At 43.0% G+C, this 15,928-nt stretch overlaps 1 protein-coding gene across 1 annotated transcript in view; it reads left to right on the top strand.

The window, feature by feature from the left end:
- Nucleotides 1-367: 367 nt before the first annotated feature.
- Nucleotides 368-15,928, top strand: part of ctnnd2b (catenin (cadherin-associated protein), delta 2b) — a 149,077-nt gene continuing 133,516 nt past the window's right edge. The window contains exon 1 of the mRNA XM_076080007.1: nucleotides 368-495. The gene's annotated coding sequence lies outside the window, so the exon portion shown is untranslated. The remainder of the gene's footprint in view (nucleotides 496-15,928) is intronic.

The following is a 15,928-nucleotide window of genomic DNA, read 5'->3' as shown; positions in this document are numbered from 1 at the left end:
GCTGCTGACACTGGTACCCAAATCGTCTGTTAGTCTGTCTGGCAGGGGATGGGGGGGGGGGGGGGGGGGGGGGGGGTTGTATTGTGAACGAGAGAGAGAGAGGGAGGGGGAGATAGAGCGAGAGAGAGTGAGCGAGAGAGAGAGAGAGAGAGAGAGCACCTCCGCGGCTCTTCCTGCCGCCTCGCCTCTCCTCTCCTGTGCGCAGCGCTCCGGCTCAGCCGCTCCTTCCTTCCTCATTTCCTCTCCACACACAGCTGGCTCTCTCTCCTCTCGGATGCTGGCTCTGCCTTATCCTCTCGCACACCGCGCTGGAACCCCCCCCCTCCCCCTCCCCTCCCCCCCGAAAAGAATATATATACTACGGAGGGGCGGAATGACTGACTGACCTGTTTTGCATGGTCTGAATTTCGGGAAATTCGCACGGCCGGAAAGGAGGGGAGTCCAGAGGGGAGAAATAAAGGAGCCTCTCCATCCCCCGAGGGAATCTATTTTACAGTAAGCAGGTGCAATGTCATTCCGGTTTCCTCATCCCGCTCGTCTCACACCTCCCGTCTGTTCAAAATGCTTGGGGAAAAAAAATTTGCTAGAATGTGACAGCCTGCTGGGAATATGTCTGGCTGTTGTTGTATTTTGGTCGAAGTGTGTGCCAGATGTTTTTATTTTTGCTATTATGTGTCCGTTTATTCCGAGGCGTGGTGTGGATTGTGTTATTTGTTTTTATTTTGTATTGTTATTATGATGTGCTAAAGGGCTGTGCATGCGCTCGCATTGGTCGTGGATTGAAAATGGAACCCCCCCCCCCCCACACACACACACACAATTTGATCAAGACTCGCCATTCATCCGTCCATCCATCCGTCCATGTGAGTGTGTGTGGGGGTCGGCTGATCGCTTTCGGGCTGACCCGAATGGGAGCGACATTCGCGCGATCGTCACAGGTGACAGCGTCGCATCGTGGCCGGCCGCACCGCCTTTGTGTCGCCTTTACGGGGCGATCCGATGAGAAAAATATCTGCCCCCCCCCACACACACACGTCTTCAGCCAGCATCACCAGGCGTGTTGAGCTGGATGAACAGCACCATTTGCTGCCCTAGTGTGCTCCTGCTCCGGCCTGCCTGATTATACCTCGATCCGCTCCATGTTGATCAGCTGTTTCTGTCTCCTCCCCCGCCGCAGAGTAATTCATCTTATTCAACACATTGCCAGGATGACTATGTTTCAGCAGAGAGCGTCATAATGTTTGCTGGTGTTAATTATGTGTGTGCATTTCTGCTCTGTGACCTGGCAGAGGTTGGGGGGGGGGGGGGGGGGGGGGGGGTTGCTCGTGCTTATACTGCATCGGTCCCTGCACATTGCCTTTTTGTCACAGTGGGTTTGCATGGCAGTTTATGATGGCCTCATTTCAAAGTTAACTCCAGTGTTTCCTCTAAAGGTGGCCGTAGCGTTGGAGATCACAGATCACTCCCAAGATAGAGGGGCTGCCCAGGGGGGGAAAGCCAGAGAAATGCTTGTGATTAGACAGAGCAGAATGTGTCTGGCAGTCAAACGGCTTATTCACTTGGTTACCAGCAGGCTGCTTATTTCGTATTGACCAGTGCGCATGTACGGCATGTCGTATGGCAGATGTTTTCCATTAGGGTTTGAGAGGGGAAGCGCGACAAAGATCAATGGATATATGGCGGCGCGCACATGAGCTTGGTTGCGATGGTGCTGTGTTCATGTGTGTTGAGGTGAATAGTGGAGAACTGATGCTTGTTTAATCTCTGCATCCTGTGGGGGAAATATGCAACCGCCCACTTGACCAAAGTGAGAGTCCCGCAGTTCACATTTAACACTAGAACCTACCAAACCAGAACGGATCAGTCGTCAAGTGGTAGCGCTCATATTATTTAGCTGCTGTGTTTGTGGTTGACCCTTCACTTAAAGCAATGGTTCCCAACACTTTTGGCTTTTGACCCTTCAAAGGAATAGCTCAACATTTCCAGAAATGTGCTTATTTGCTCCCTTGTTAGTGTTGGATGAGGAGATTGATACCGCTCTCGTATTTGTACGCTAAATACAGCCGGTTAGCTTAGCTTAGCATACACTCTGAAAGTAGGGGGAAGCTACCTGGGATCAACCAAAGGTATCAAAATCAACCCTGTATATTGTGTTTGTTTATTCTGCATGAACAGCAAAGTGTACAAAGCGGTTAAGCGGTAGCTTTTATGCAGGATTATTTCTTGTTCTGGTGCACTGGCTTCCTGGAGTCTTGGCAACAGTCTTGGCAACATCCACAAGTTGACAGCTTCCTATTTAAAGGACAGACAAGTGGTTTCTAACTTCTCATCATACTCAACACATTTCCCAAACTGTTAAACTTCTGCTTTAAATCGAAGCATTTCCTCGTGACCTCATGTCACATGTTGCATGGGTTCTGAGTCGAGTGATGTCACCTTCTCAGGTTTATTTATTTGAATGGTTTTTAAGAGACCCAAAGAGGTCAAACTATGCTGTGTTTACGAATAAAAAAGTAAAGGTAAGAAAAAAAAGTCAAAATATAAACATCTCACGACCGCTCACGTTGATCTTGTGACCCCTCGCTGGGTTTGCGACCTTCTTGTTGGGAACCACTGATATACATCCAATGATCCTAAGCAGATATCAATATCAGTGATTTACTACAATCTCTTTTCTCGGGGCACAAACATGATCACAGTTTCATTTCCTTGTCTCCAGTATTCATTAGGGCTGCCAGAATGCACACCAAAAAGCTTGAGTCAACTGACTGCTACAAGCTAGATTAGCAACATCTCGAAGCGGAGCTGTAAACACTTAACACACACACAGGTGAAGCTGCCAGCCGGTGTTCTCGTCACACAACATTTAACTGATCAAAGAGCTTCTCTTCCCAAATGTTGCTGCATGTGTTTTCCGTCACACACTAAGCAGCGTTACAGGAAGCCAGGAGTCTTCAGAGTGCATTCACCTGCTACTCTGGGGTACAATAGAGTACCTCCCTCCCCATTCCCATCTCCCACCCCTCATTCCTCTCTCCATTTCTATGCAGCAACCTCCGGTTCTGAAAAGTAAAGCAGATGCACAACTTATACTTGCATTCTTTCTAATGGCCAGCAGGGGGCAAAAATAAGTCAGATTGTATGGAAGTCTATGAGAAAACTTGCCTACTACTTCTCACTTGATTTATTACCTCAGTAAACATTTTAAACATGTGTTTATGGTCTCAATCTCTAGTTTCAAGTCTTCTTCAATACAGCATGATGTTCATTTATTATGGTCCCTTTTTCAGTAAAATAGACGATAAAGCATGGTGATGCCGTAGGGCGTGGCTTCCTTGTGATTGACAGGTCGCAACCACGGCATTGCCCGTGTTTTCGTCTTACAATCTTAACCCTTTCACAGTGTGTTTTCAGTTCAAGAACGTTAAATTGTTACATTTTAGTCGCCTAAAAATGTCTAGTTTGTTTGTACTTAGCTCCGCCCTCTTGTGTCACTGCTGGTTGCCAAAAAAAACAAGATGACAAAGGCCAAAATGCTGAACTCAAGGCTTCAAAATTGTAGTCCACAAACCAATGGGTGACATCACGGTGACTGCGTCCACTTCTTATATACAGTCTATGCTCATTGACAAAGACTCATGGTGCATGGGGGAGTGACCCCCTTACATCCCCGGTGAAACGAGTGAGAAGAGATGCACTTGGCCGTGGTTCAGAGAGGTGTTAAGGGTGTTATGTTCCTTTTTCCAAAGACTCAACAGGCTTTATTAAGTTTTTATATTGAGAAGATGATAACCTCTCGCCGAGACAGATCCGAGACATGATTTACTGCCCCTGCACAACATCAACAATTGATTATATCAATTTGGACAACACATTTAATCCAGCTCACAATACTTTAATATAGAGTGGATGGAGAAAATAATGAAAACATTCAAGAACATTTTGAAGGATTTCTCAGGTTTATCACAGTTTGGGCTCGTAGGTTTGGCCACAATTTCTATTGGTTATGATAACAAATTACTCGGTCAAATACTGATATATTACTGGCCAAATATCTGTGTTTTGGGAACGTATGTCTTCAGAATATTGGTTAGGTTTATTTGGATGTAAAACTGAAAGTGATTGCACCTGTGTCAGTCCGTCATTGCACGTGGGTGTGCACAGTGTTATTATTAGAAATATAAATGACGGCCAAAACTATGAAAGATAGATCCTAAAATGCCCTTTAAGCTTGTAATAACCTAATTACAATGACTGATTCAAAGGTCAATCATAATTAGGTTGCTTGCCAGCGAGTAGTATTTGTCATTGCATCTAAAGAGTGATGTGACAACTAACACAAAACCTGAAGCTGTTAGAAGGCGCATCATTCCAAAAGCTGCTAAATAATTCAATACCTCAAGGAGTACAATGTGAAAAATCCAGAACAAACTGCCGTGATAAAGAGCAGTAGTTGAGACTAGCCATATAGGGGGGGGGGGGGGGGTGACAAATACCTAATTAGTATGAGACATCATATGACCCACTTCTGTAGAAGCATTAGCATGCTTTAGCAACTTCAAAGTTCAAGTTGTTTTTTACGAGTGGTCATGTTATTTAATTTTCCCCCTGAAGACTGTTTGTAAGATTATATAGAAGAAGAAGATGACATTAACTGGGGAATTGTTGATGGTGGTCCTAATATAAGTACTACTGCTAATAAATGTGTAATAATATTTCATACGTAACATAATTATTATGGCCTAAAGTGGTAGTACTACAATTATGGATAATAATATAATAGTAATACCAGTGATAACTATTAGTATGCACAATTGTTTTTTTTTTGCGACCACAATCACAGTGAGACCGCCGGTTGTTTCCTGGTCAACAACCTCTTTATTCCTCCAAACATTCAGAGCAGAAACACAGTAGGAGATGCAAGAAGCAGGGCAAGTTGCTGACATTATGGCCCACGTTCACTGGCGAGGAATTATAATTATAAAATGAGTTTATGTAGCACTTTAAAAAACAACATCATTATGAATTGCAGAAAAAGAAAATACATAATAATAACTCTAAAAGTGGGTTAGTAATGACATACCAGCAGAAAATAACATATTGGCAACCAATATGGAATCAGCTGGTGGTATTATTGCTGTCCTATTTCAAAGTTATCTACCTTGTCTTACATTTTCAAGCCAGGTGTTACCTTATAGTTTAAGGCCTTTCTTTTCAGTCATTTCAGTGCAGGCTAATATTGCACAGTGGGTTTTAGTGCAAGCTCACTGCACATATACTGCTCAGTCCCTCAAGTCCCTCACAATATGCTTTCAGTTCCATTCCTGTTTTATTGCAATTTAATTACATTTCCTCCCCATTGTCAATGGCAGATTAACGTATTTGCATTCTACTGTTTTATCTAAACTTAAGTTGTTGTTTTGTTAGATCTCCAATCAAGGTTCAAGATAGGTTGTTGAAGCAACCTCCCTTTGAGACTAAAGAGAAGTTGTATACACATCTGCCACCGTGTTTATGTCGTCACATTAAAGTCCTCGTATTCTATTTGTGACTAACAGTGACTAATGTTTTCAGCTGGTGTTCCCTTCTGTGCACATCATGGTATTCTCTATCAAAAAGCACAAGAGATGCATCGATAATCGGCTGTCAATCGAAACCCTCTGATTTTCAGCTAAATGGCCATGACAGGTGTTCCTTTGTTATCTTGTATTTTTGAGTTTTTGTTAAGAAACCTGAATAAATACAGGTGTTTCTAGGAGATGCTTTTACAGCAATATAAAATAGATATTAGAGAGGAAGGTATGGCCTGTCAAACTTCCTAACACTAGCTCTATGCAGCTTATAATAAATAATTAAAACTATTAATGATTTTTATTTTCATTACAGCATGTACGTATTTAAATAAAAATACAATTGTTTATATCCTGTGTTTTTATGCAGATAACCACTATAGATGACAATAAAGTAAAAGAATAACATTTAGATGGTTTACACCGACTTCGGGACAGTTGAAATGATTTTTCGGGATGTTGGTCAAAAAAGTTAGTCCGGAACCTTGCTGTAAATTACAGTTCACTCGACAGAAAATCGGAATCGGCAGGTCAGACTTTAAAAAAATCAGAAATTGGCCAGGAAAATTGGTGCATCTCGACTGTGTACCCAACCCTGATGCCAAGTCAAAAGTGTCAGTACTTGATGATTCTGCAAAACCCTGGATTACTCTCAATGACAGAGACTTTAAAAACGTTTATCTTCCTAAAATATCTGCGCATGGCATTTACAGTATGGTTAAAGCTGGGGAAACATCCTGGTTATGGCAAATAAACAATGGTTAAGGTTTAGGTAACGTTAGGCAGCTAAAGCACATGGTTAAAGTTAGGAAAGGATTACTACTTCCTGCATTCACAAATAGAGAACACGGTTAACTTCACGAACCAGGTGAAGAACTAATCCTAAGTGCATGTAATAAAGTCAATAGAGGTCGAACAGGGCCAGTGTTGACCCACGTTGTACACACAGTATATTATTATCTATAGCACTGATCAGGTGCAAAAATCAGGTGACGGAGTGACCACCAACCATTTCCCCTCTCTCTGCAGCCTTGTGGGTCCGGCTGGTTCACTAATGCATGCTGACAAATAACAGCTGCACTTTGCTTCCCTATCTCAGGCACTGAGTGGTTTTCCTTCTTCTCCGCTGCCCTAAGAGGAGAGGCGAGCGGAGCGGGAGTTGTGGAGAGGGTAATGGTTGTTTGTCAGACGCATCATTTTGTCACTCGAGTTTCGTTCATTTTGCTCGATGGTTGAGTGTGCACTTTGCAGCCGAAAAACTCTCCACGCAAAAATTCACTTTGCACCTTTATTTACCACAGCGCATACTTGGTTGTGTGCTGAAAAGACACTTGAGTGAAAGTGCGACCGTGCCCGTGTCACTCTGCTCTAGTTGAATGGTGTCATTTAGTTCAATTTAGTAATCAAAAAAAATACATGGAATAAGGCTCAACCTGCTCAGCCAAAAGAGCCCCACGCTGTTTTTTTAATCACTGCAGCACATTGGCAAATTAATGAGCAATGGGTACGTGAGAGGCATCTTTCATCTCTGTGGTAAACCAAGTTCGGGCCAGGGCTGTCATCATTGTTTCAGTCAGTCCGCCATCCTCTCGGTATCTGGCAAAACTCAGACCCCGCGCGTCCCTCCGCACCAAGGGAGACAGCACTACTCCTCCTAATCCACCTCTCACAGCATTGCTCACCCAATCAATCCCCTGCGGAATTGGATGTTGCCAAGTTGTGGTTTCCATGGCAACAGTGACTCTGGGTTTGCTGTGATGTCAGCCAGGTGCGGCGTGGCAGTTTGGGCTCTAACAAGGCCGACCCTTGTTGGGGGGGATAACGAGCAAGACTCTGCTGTCATGGCGATGGCCCTCTCCGTGTATGAGGGGAGGTCAGCGAGGGGCGACTCCCAATTAGCTTGGAGTGTGCGGGGGAGAGGGTGAGTGTGCTGAGTGGGTGGGTTGGCTGTGGCACGGGAAAGTTTTCCCCCTTCAGGTTTGTCACCGTATGTTTGTGTGGACAAATGCTCATTTCTACAAACATGTGTGACAAATATTAAAAACACAATCACATGTGTGGCATATATAGTGAATGGCCATTGAAGAAGGTTTATTTAACAATGACAAAACTGGTACGGGCTGGGTCGTTACATTTTCGAAAACATTCTCAACTCGTCAAATACAGACGCTTGGTTAGGCGACACACAACTTTGAGTTACTATGAGTAACTCTCAGCCACTTTCATTTTCTCCAATTAGCTCTCACGGTAATACAGGTAGGAGACCCCTGTTTCAGGGTATATACACCTTTGTATGCTCACGCCCATAGACTGTATATAAGAAGTGGACATGGTCATCGTGACGTCACCCATTGGTTTGTGGATGGCTGTTATGAAGCTTCGCCATCTTGGAAAATGGCCGTCGCCATGTTGTTGTTTTTTTAACCGATGATTAGAAGTTACCATATTTGGAATGCGGAAGGTAGTGAGGTAGTGACGGCGGATACGGCTCTGGTAGCAGCAGCGACCTGTCAATCACAGTAATCCCGCCCTAAAGCATACCCTGCTTTATGGTCTATTTGACTCTAAATGGACCATAATTTACGAAATGAACATCATGCTGTATTGAAGAAGAATTGAAACTAGCGAATGAGACCATGAACTCATGTTTACAATGTTTACTGAGGGAATAAATCAAGAGAGAAGTTCATACAATCAGACTTGCTTTTGCAGCCCGATAGACGCTCTTTATTCTCAGATGCCTTCAGCGTGCAGTATATGAACTCTTATGTGTAAGTGGGCCTCACATACTTACAAATGAGCTTCGTATCCATAATCCTGCGGAGAGAAAGTCATTATGTCCTGCTGAGCTTTTTGTGACCTGTGAAGTTTATTGTGGCAGTGAAAACACCCATTCATCAATTATCACCTTGATGAGAGCAATTCTCACTCTGCTTTATTCTACTGCCCATGTTCTTTGGCTATGGCAGAGGATTAATTCATACAGATTCTTTGTCACCGATGGTGGCAGAGAGAGAATTTTCATCTGGGTGGGAAGTTAATGGGTTTTGCTGAGGGCAGTTTTTAGCCCACATATGAATTTTTTTCAAGCTTTTGTCCTTTTTGTGTGCAGCTAATAAAAAAAATACTTTTTACTTCATATTGGTGATCAACGTCTAAGATTTGCTTCAACTTTTCCCAGCAATGGAAATTAGTGAAAGTGCTATTTTCCCTGCGCAGAACCACCCCAAGCAACCATAGCGCCATTGTTTAGTTATTTTATACTGTTTGCTGTTTGTTCTTACATGGCGCTTTTGTGTGCAGTCTGTTGCAGACGGCATGGTATCAATGTAATCTTTGCTTCAGGCTGTGTCCTTGACTGTTTACTGATCAAAATTATTGCCATTTTTCGAAAACTAAATATGACCTGAAGTGGAAATTTCATGTGAGGAAATGAATCCTCGACCAATTCAATTTAAAGATGGCAAAAAGAGAGAAAAAGGGGAACATCTTTTCTATTTCTAAGTCAGTTTTTATATCATAAGCATTTTTTAAACTTTAAAGGGCATTTTGGTGCCCCGAGCCCTCATTATTTTCTGACCCTTTGCAAGCATTTGCTTGCTTGCAGGTTCTGTATGAGTGGGTTTTGGTGTGTGTGCGTACGCGTGCAGTAGAGGAAGTGGCGTTAGGCCAGCGTAGCCCAGCATTGTCTGGCTTTAATGCCTCTTCATTCACTGTACTCACATCAGTGCCAGCGTCCTTACAGCCACTAATCTCCTCTTTATCTTTAAGGTTTGCTCAGCACTTTGGTGTCCCATTCAGACGGGTGCAAACCAAAGATTTTAGGCAGCAAAGCGGCACTCCCAGTTGACTGCTCCACTATGTCCATTAGTCGTCATTGTAGTTTGGACTGGAGTAATACTGTAGTATTAAAGCATCTAGCAACAAATCTACCGACTTTTTGGGCCGACCATAACTCCTCTCAGTTGAAGGGAATTGGTAATCTTTCTCAGTGAATGTGCTTTAATGTGGGGGATGGAAGCAGCAAGTTCAGTCAACATCGTGAATGACTTTTGTTTCTTATTCTACATGATTTCATTTGACTACTATTGAGTTTTTATATGATGACAAACTGCACATCCGGGATGAGTTTATTGTGGATCTTCTCAGTCAATACAACAGCCGACATAAAAACAGTCTCGAAATAAGAGTTAGATTAGGTTCATATTGATTAGATGATAGAATATCAATATAATATAGCGAGTCAGAGTCAGTTAAGTTTAGTCTTGCATATATGGAAATAGTTACAATGTGACGTCACTGATATGTTAATTAGCATGTAATGTAATTTAGCATCTTTTCGAGCAGGCTTTAGCTTTCCATTGAAAATAGCTGGCAACACTGGATGAATCAACGACTCCCCTGAGTTTTCAGGGAGCACTGCCAGAAGGTTAAAAATCCGATTTGTCCAATACTGTGGTTTATGACCATCTACCTGTAATTCTAATGACATTGTCATTAGCCTGTACATTATGTTTTTACTAGTTAGAGGTTGTCTAAATGGAATTCAGACCATATATTGTGCCTCCACATGGCTCTCACCATAGAGACAGCTGAGCCAGCAGCTAGAAGCTAACGGTGCTAATTTAGCAAGGCTGACAGAGCTAACCGTGTTTACTTGGGGGGGGGGGGTTGCAACATCGCCGGTGTGTACAGCATTATCAGTGGTAACCACCATATAACAGAGCAGAAGAGCGGCTATTAGCTTGCTAGTGAGGCACAACAGACTCAAGCTTCTCTTTGTTAACCTAGCCAGATGGGCTAGGTAACAAAGAGAAGCTTGGATTACAACACACACACACACACACACACAGGAAGAGCGACGTCATTCTCTGCGTAGGCAGACATTAGCCTGCTCCAATATATATTTATATAGCAAACAGTTGTTTGCTACTGTATTTATGCCCTGAATCCCGTATATAGAATTTATAGCAAATGTTAGCATGTTAGCATGCTGTAGACACATCCTTTTTGCCAGTGAAAGGTCACTGCGCTTTATTGTCGCACATGTCTAGAAACACAAATGTGTTCCGTCTAACTTAACAGCCCGAGTCATCCTTCATTCACATTTTTGTCACCTCAATAGCCAGAGTGAGGTCATGAGTGTGCAAACATTGGGACCTTTTGTGCTTGAAGAAGATATGAGTCAACAGCCACAGCAATAAAAGACCTGTCGAGGCTTTTCCCTCCTCAAAGCAAACAATCTTTTTCTATCCAGGATAAAGACAGCAGCACTCGTTGATTACGTTGTTTGTTTTTCTCTCCTAGAAATTAAGTCATATGCAAAAACATTAACAGAACTAATTAAGTGGAAAGGTCTTGCTATGAGATATTTAGATACAAAATAAGCAATGCAAGAAAAGGAGGATGTCGTTTCCAGTCACCGCCTGTGAAATAACTCCTCGGCCCATGCTGTTTGTGCACTGCTCTGGATTTAAGACCAGTTAAAAAGGAGTGCTGTCGTGGATCCGCCTGGCTCGGGCTGCACACACACACACACACACACACACACTGATGCAATCAATAGAAACCCACCGGAAAGTCAACGTTTAGTGAATGAGCTCATGAACGCTTTTGTTCAAATTCACCTTTTTCTATCAGTTGTGTTTACATTTGCCGTCACACCACATGATTATACAGTCACAAAATTCAATAACATGTCGTAAAACTGCGCATTAGAAAAGTCATTAGAGGACCTGGACTTGTTATATTTTCATCTATTTCCTCTGGGTCATAGAAAAGATTGATTTGAATCAGCTTTGATGTCAGAATGAAAACAGGACATTTATACTTGGGAAATAGAACGAGATGGAAACACAATTAATCCAAAGATTTTTGTGCTTTTTTAAACTGTTGTGATTCAGCCTTCGGACACTCTCTGTCCGCAGTGTTGGACTTATTTCGGGTGTTTTATTCTCAGACACAGTCACACACTGCGTCCTTGAAGACGGGCTTGGAACCCCAGAATGAGCTTCTGAACACAGCTCAAATTAAACATTTTCCCTCAGACCTTCACTCTTTGACTAATAAGGATTTGTCAGGTTGAGCTTCACGTCTCATTGATGACTAAGTATTGTGTGTGACTGAGAGAAGAGACTTTGCAGTTTTATTGGCTAAGGGTCAAATCCCTTGGAGATTTTTCCCTCAGCTGGCTAACATACTGCTCTCCATGTGTTCAAGTATGCAAGTCGGAGCTGGGAATTCCTTATGTGCACTCTACTCAGCTGCTGTAGTAAAATATCAGTGTGTCCTTACTTATCTGCGCCTTCGGGCTAAGTTAATGAATCTCATTGATTTGTTGCAGTGAAATAACACAGTGTCCTTAGTTAACTCGCTTTCAGCTTAATTAATGGGGGGCATTGATCAGACTGTGATAAGCTGGATGTATGCGTGTTAGATCTTTCTAGGCCTGGATGTGACTCCCACTTTCCTCTTTATGCCTCTTACATTAATATTCATTCATGTTTTGATCACCAAACAACTCCACATTACTTATTTTGCATTTCCAGGCGTTTGAGTGCTGTATGCAAGCATGCTCACAATGACAACGCTAACACATAATGATTACCATGTTCGCCGTCTTTGCTGATTAACTAAGTACAGCTGTAAGTACGTAAATGTCTTTTCCAAATTGAATGGCAATCAATCCATTAGCTGTCCAGACATTTCACGTCAATGGCAAATGTCAACCTCATGGTGGCGCTAGAGGAAAAGTCAGGGGACCAACAAAGTAATTTCGATCAGGAGAGACAAGTGAATGATTAGTAGTTAACATTTATTATGACAGATGCTGCGTTAATGAACAGAAGTTACACAGAAGTTCTTTGGCGCTTGAACTCAACGAGGAGATTTGTGATCGAGCGGCAACAATATAAACCCCCCCGTGGAGTCCAGACACTGGTGGTGATGGTGGCTGATGAGGTTGATAGAATGATGAGTTGATGAAGTTGATGAATCTGCGAAGATTGGGCGGAGATGGGGAGGTGGAGGGTTGCGCAACAGCAGCTTGACCGAACTGAAGGTAGAGAGACAATCGTATTTAAAGACAGCAGCCAGATGATAGGCTAACGATGTCCTTGTGTCGTTGTGCTATTGGCTAGAGAGACCAGCTGATCTAGACAGCTGATATGATTGACAGCCCCGAACAATAACAGCCAGGAAATAATGAGTGTGCCTGCATGAGGAGTGATGGCAGATGTATGGTAAATAAGCTATGGGCTTAGGCATGCGAGAGTATAGTCTCCCTGTCTGAACTTACGCTAGAGCTTCATTAGGATGCATCCTCTGAGCACCGTGAATGTATGTATATAAATTTCAGGTCAATCCATCGGACAGCTGTTCAGATATTTGAGTGTGGACCAAAGTGGTGGGCCAAATGAACGTCCCGGTTTGTCCAGGATTGTCCCGGTTTCAAGCTGGGTGTCCCGAGTCCGGACAAATATCTGTAAAACACTCAAACGTCCCATTTTTTACCTCAAGTAAAATAGTAATAATGTCATGCATGTTTAATCATGTTCTGTCCCAATCATTAACTCAATATAAAACAACATAAGCAATGCACTACGTGCCTGACTTCAACACCGATTTGTCTTGGTATGTGTCAATCTATCAATGTGTTGTTGTCAAGGCTGTTGCCATGACGCTTGCGGCTCTTTCTGACAGAACCAGTACGGTTAGCTGTCATGACGAAGACGAAGTCTGTCTTTTCTAAAGAGCTCCGGGTGGCTTACTCCTTCCTTCGTATTGGACCATGTAATAAAAACGCTCACGCACACGCACAGTGGAAACGTCAATATGGAAGAACTTATTAAGATGGCCAGATATCAATATATAATACCTGGCACAGAATGTGTCACAGTCGGCCATTTAGCCGGCAGCTGCTTGTGCACATTTAACCCGAACCGATAACCTCTTCCCCAATCCTGCCGGTGGGCAGATGGGTTTTAAGGCTTTAAAGAGGACTATATAAAGAAGTTCACTGTACATTATTGCTTTTCATGTAAAAAATCTGAAAAAACTTGATGTGGCTGAACATGCCTGACCCTTTCTTTTCCATTTAAATTGCCCCTCATATAGGGATCTAGTGTCCTGCTACCCGAAACATGCGGCTCAGGCCTGGCCTCTTGGGTTGAAGCATGGCGAGGGCAGGAGAGGAGAGAATATTAGCCGGCAGTAAGGAAAGTGAGGAAGGGTATGCAAGTGCAAAAGGAGGCAAGATGAGGCTTTATGTATGCGGTGAGCATTCTTCACCAGTGACTGTTGGAGCCAGTGACACATGAAATATGAAAGACAGCAGCACTCTCCACTATTTATAGCACTGCAAGAGGGAGAAATATAGAGAAAGCGCACAGTTTGCCATCATTTTGTCCATCCGCTAAAGAGGAATTGCGCCCAATTTTTTTTTAGAATGCACATTATGTCACGGCAATGGCATCGGACAGGCCGGTTCCGCGTTCGTGAGCATGCAAGCTCCCCCCATAGTGAGAAGCTGAATAAGTCTACCACCATCAGTTTTTCTTTTTTTATAACTCGCAGAGCCAAGCAGATGCTCGGGGGGGGGGGAACCGCTGGTCTGCGGCTTTGTGTTGTCGCTTTGTGGCGTTTTAAAACCCGTCTGTGGCTCGGCACTGTTTTTGTACAAACTGCTAAAAATGTATCGGCGCTGCCGGGGAACGCAACAGCACGTCCTGTTCTGCCGAAGACAAATGATGAAAAGAAGCCTATAGCCAAAGTGGGTGCATGCAGCTTAAAGAGACGTTCCAGTTATGTGACGTTGTGTTTAGATGACGCTTTGACCTGTGAGTTGGAATCAAAAAGAGGCTGAGAATCTCACTAGAAATAAGTAACCACTGCTTTTGCTAAATCCAAAGGGGTTGAAGAGCTAAATGTATGTATCTACGGATGAATATTTGGGTTATGCATTTAATATTTTAACCCAGCCCTTATTTTCCTTGAAATGAGAGAAGAGTATTTATTATTTATAGGTCATCCAGTTCAATACAACTGGCTACCTCAATATACAGTACATGGCACTAAATCATAGTGCAAGTTAAACATTGTGATGTTACGGACCTTTGCATGAGGGAATGCTCTCTAACTCCCTCGCTGAATTTTAATTGAATACCCCTACAGCATAGAAAGGGACCACTTCTGCAGTTTAAAAGAAATATGCTGAGTGCATCTGGACGGCTCTTTAGTTCTTGACATTTCATTTTTTTTTCTCACAGTGTCCTGACTTGCGTCACGGCGCCCAAACCACAGTCAGCTCAGCTGGCGCTGTTCTCGTGCTTGGAATGGTAGCCGAGGGCTGACCCACCCCTCTTTGATGCTGCCTTCCAAAAGCGATTTCTTCAGCGATGTCATTTCTTCTGAGAAAAGCCCTTCAAAGTCGGCCTGATGTATTATGCATGGCGCTACACTAGCTAACCGGTGTGCTAGTAGTGGTGCTCTGGGATGGTGATGGTGATTCTCGCAGTGCTGAGAATGGGAGGCCTTTGTGCTGTGTGGCTCTATGGCCTCAATGTGTTCTCTTTAAGCTCTATCCTTGTGCAAACACAGTACAGAGAGACATATTTCATTTTTGACTCAGTTTAATTCTTTGGTACAGAAAACTACTTATTTTTTCAATTTGGTAACTTCACGACTTTCATGTTTTCTGTATTCCAAGTTCTGTGATTGTATAGAAGGCTGCACGCAAAAGAATCTTTGAATGATTTTAAGATTTCAACACAACAAGAGATGAATTGTAAAAGAAAATAATTATGATGCCAATATTTCTAAATCATTTTTTGCCATGCCAGTGTGGGCTCCATGTTAGCTCTGACAGCTTAGCGGAGCAGCAGTGGGTGAGGGGACAAAGTATCTTCGTATTATTTTCCTTTTTTACATAGGAAGTGAAGAGGACTAGTACACAAGGTCATTAGCAGCAGCAATGTTGCGTGCATTATGCTGTTAACAGAGAGGACATTATGCTAACAGTCCTGCAAGAGGTCAGGGGTCCAATTGAGCATTGGATCGTTCCTGCTGCTAAGCAACACAAGTAAACTATCTAATTAGCTAGCATGATGTATAAAAGGGGTAAAGGTGAAGAAATAAAACAAAAGAAATATAATGACTTTTTTGCTTATAACGAGACACGGGTACGAAACATGGAGAGTAAGATCATAAATCTTTATTGATTCTGCCATTTCAAAGACTTTATTGTTGGGATGCATAGGCCCTATTCTAGGGTATGAACCTGTGCTTTTACAAGAAGTAGACTCCCACTGCAGATACAACCTTGCCCTAATTATTTACTTCACCAATGAGCGCGTAAAGCG

This window comes from Anarhichas minor, unplaced genomic scaffold (genome assembly GCF_050575085.1).
Source record: "Anarhichas minor isolate MPS153535 unplaced genomic scaffold, ASM5057508v1 ptg000006l, whole genome shotgun sequence".
NCBI lineage: Eukaryota > Metazoa > Chordata > Actinopteri > Perciformes > Anarhichadidae > Anarhichas > Anarhichas minor.
Note: the sequence above shows the minus strand (reverse complement) of the source record. Positions and strands in the feature narration are given on the sequence as shown.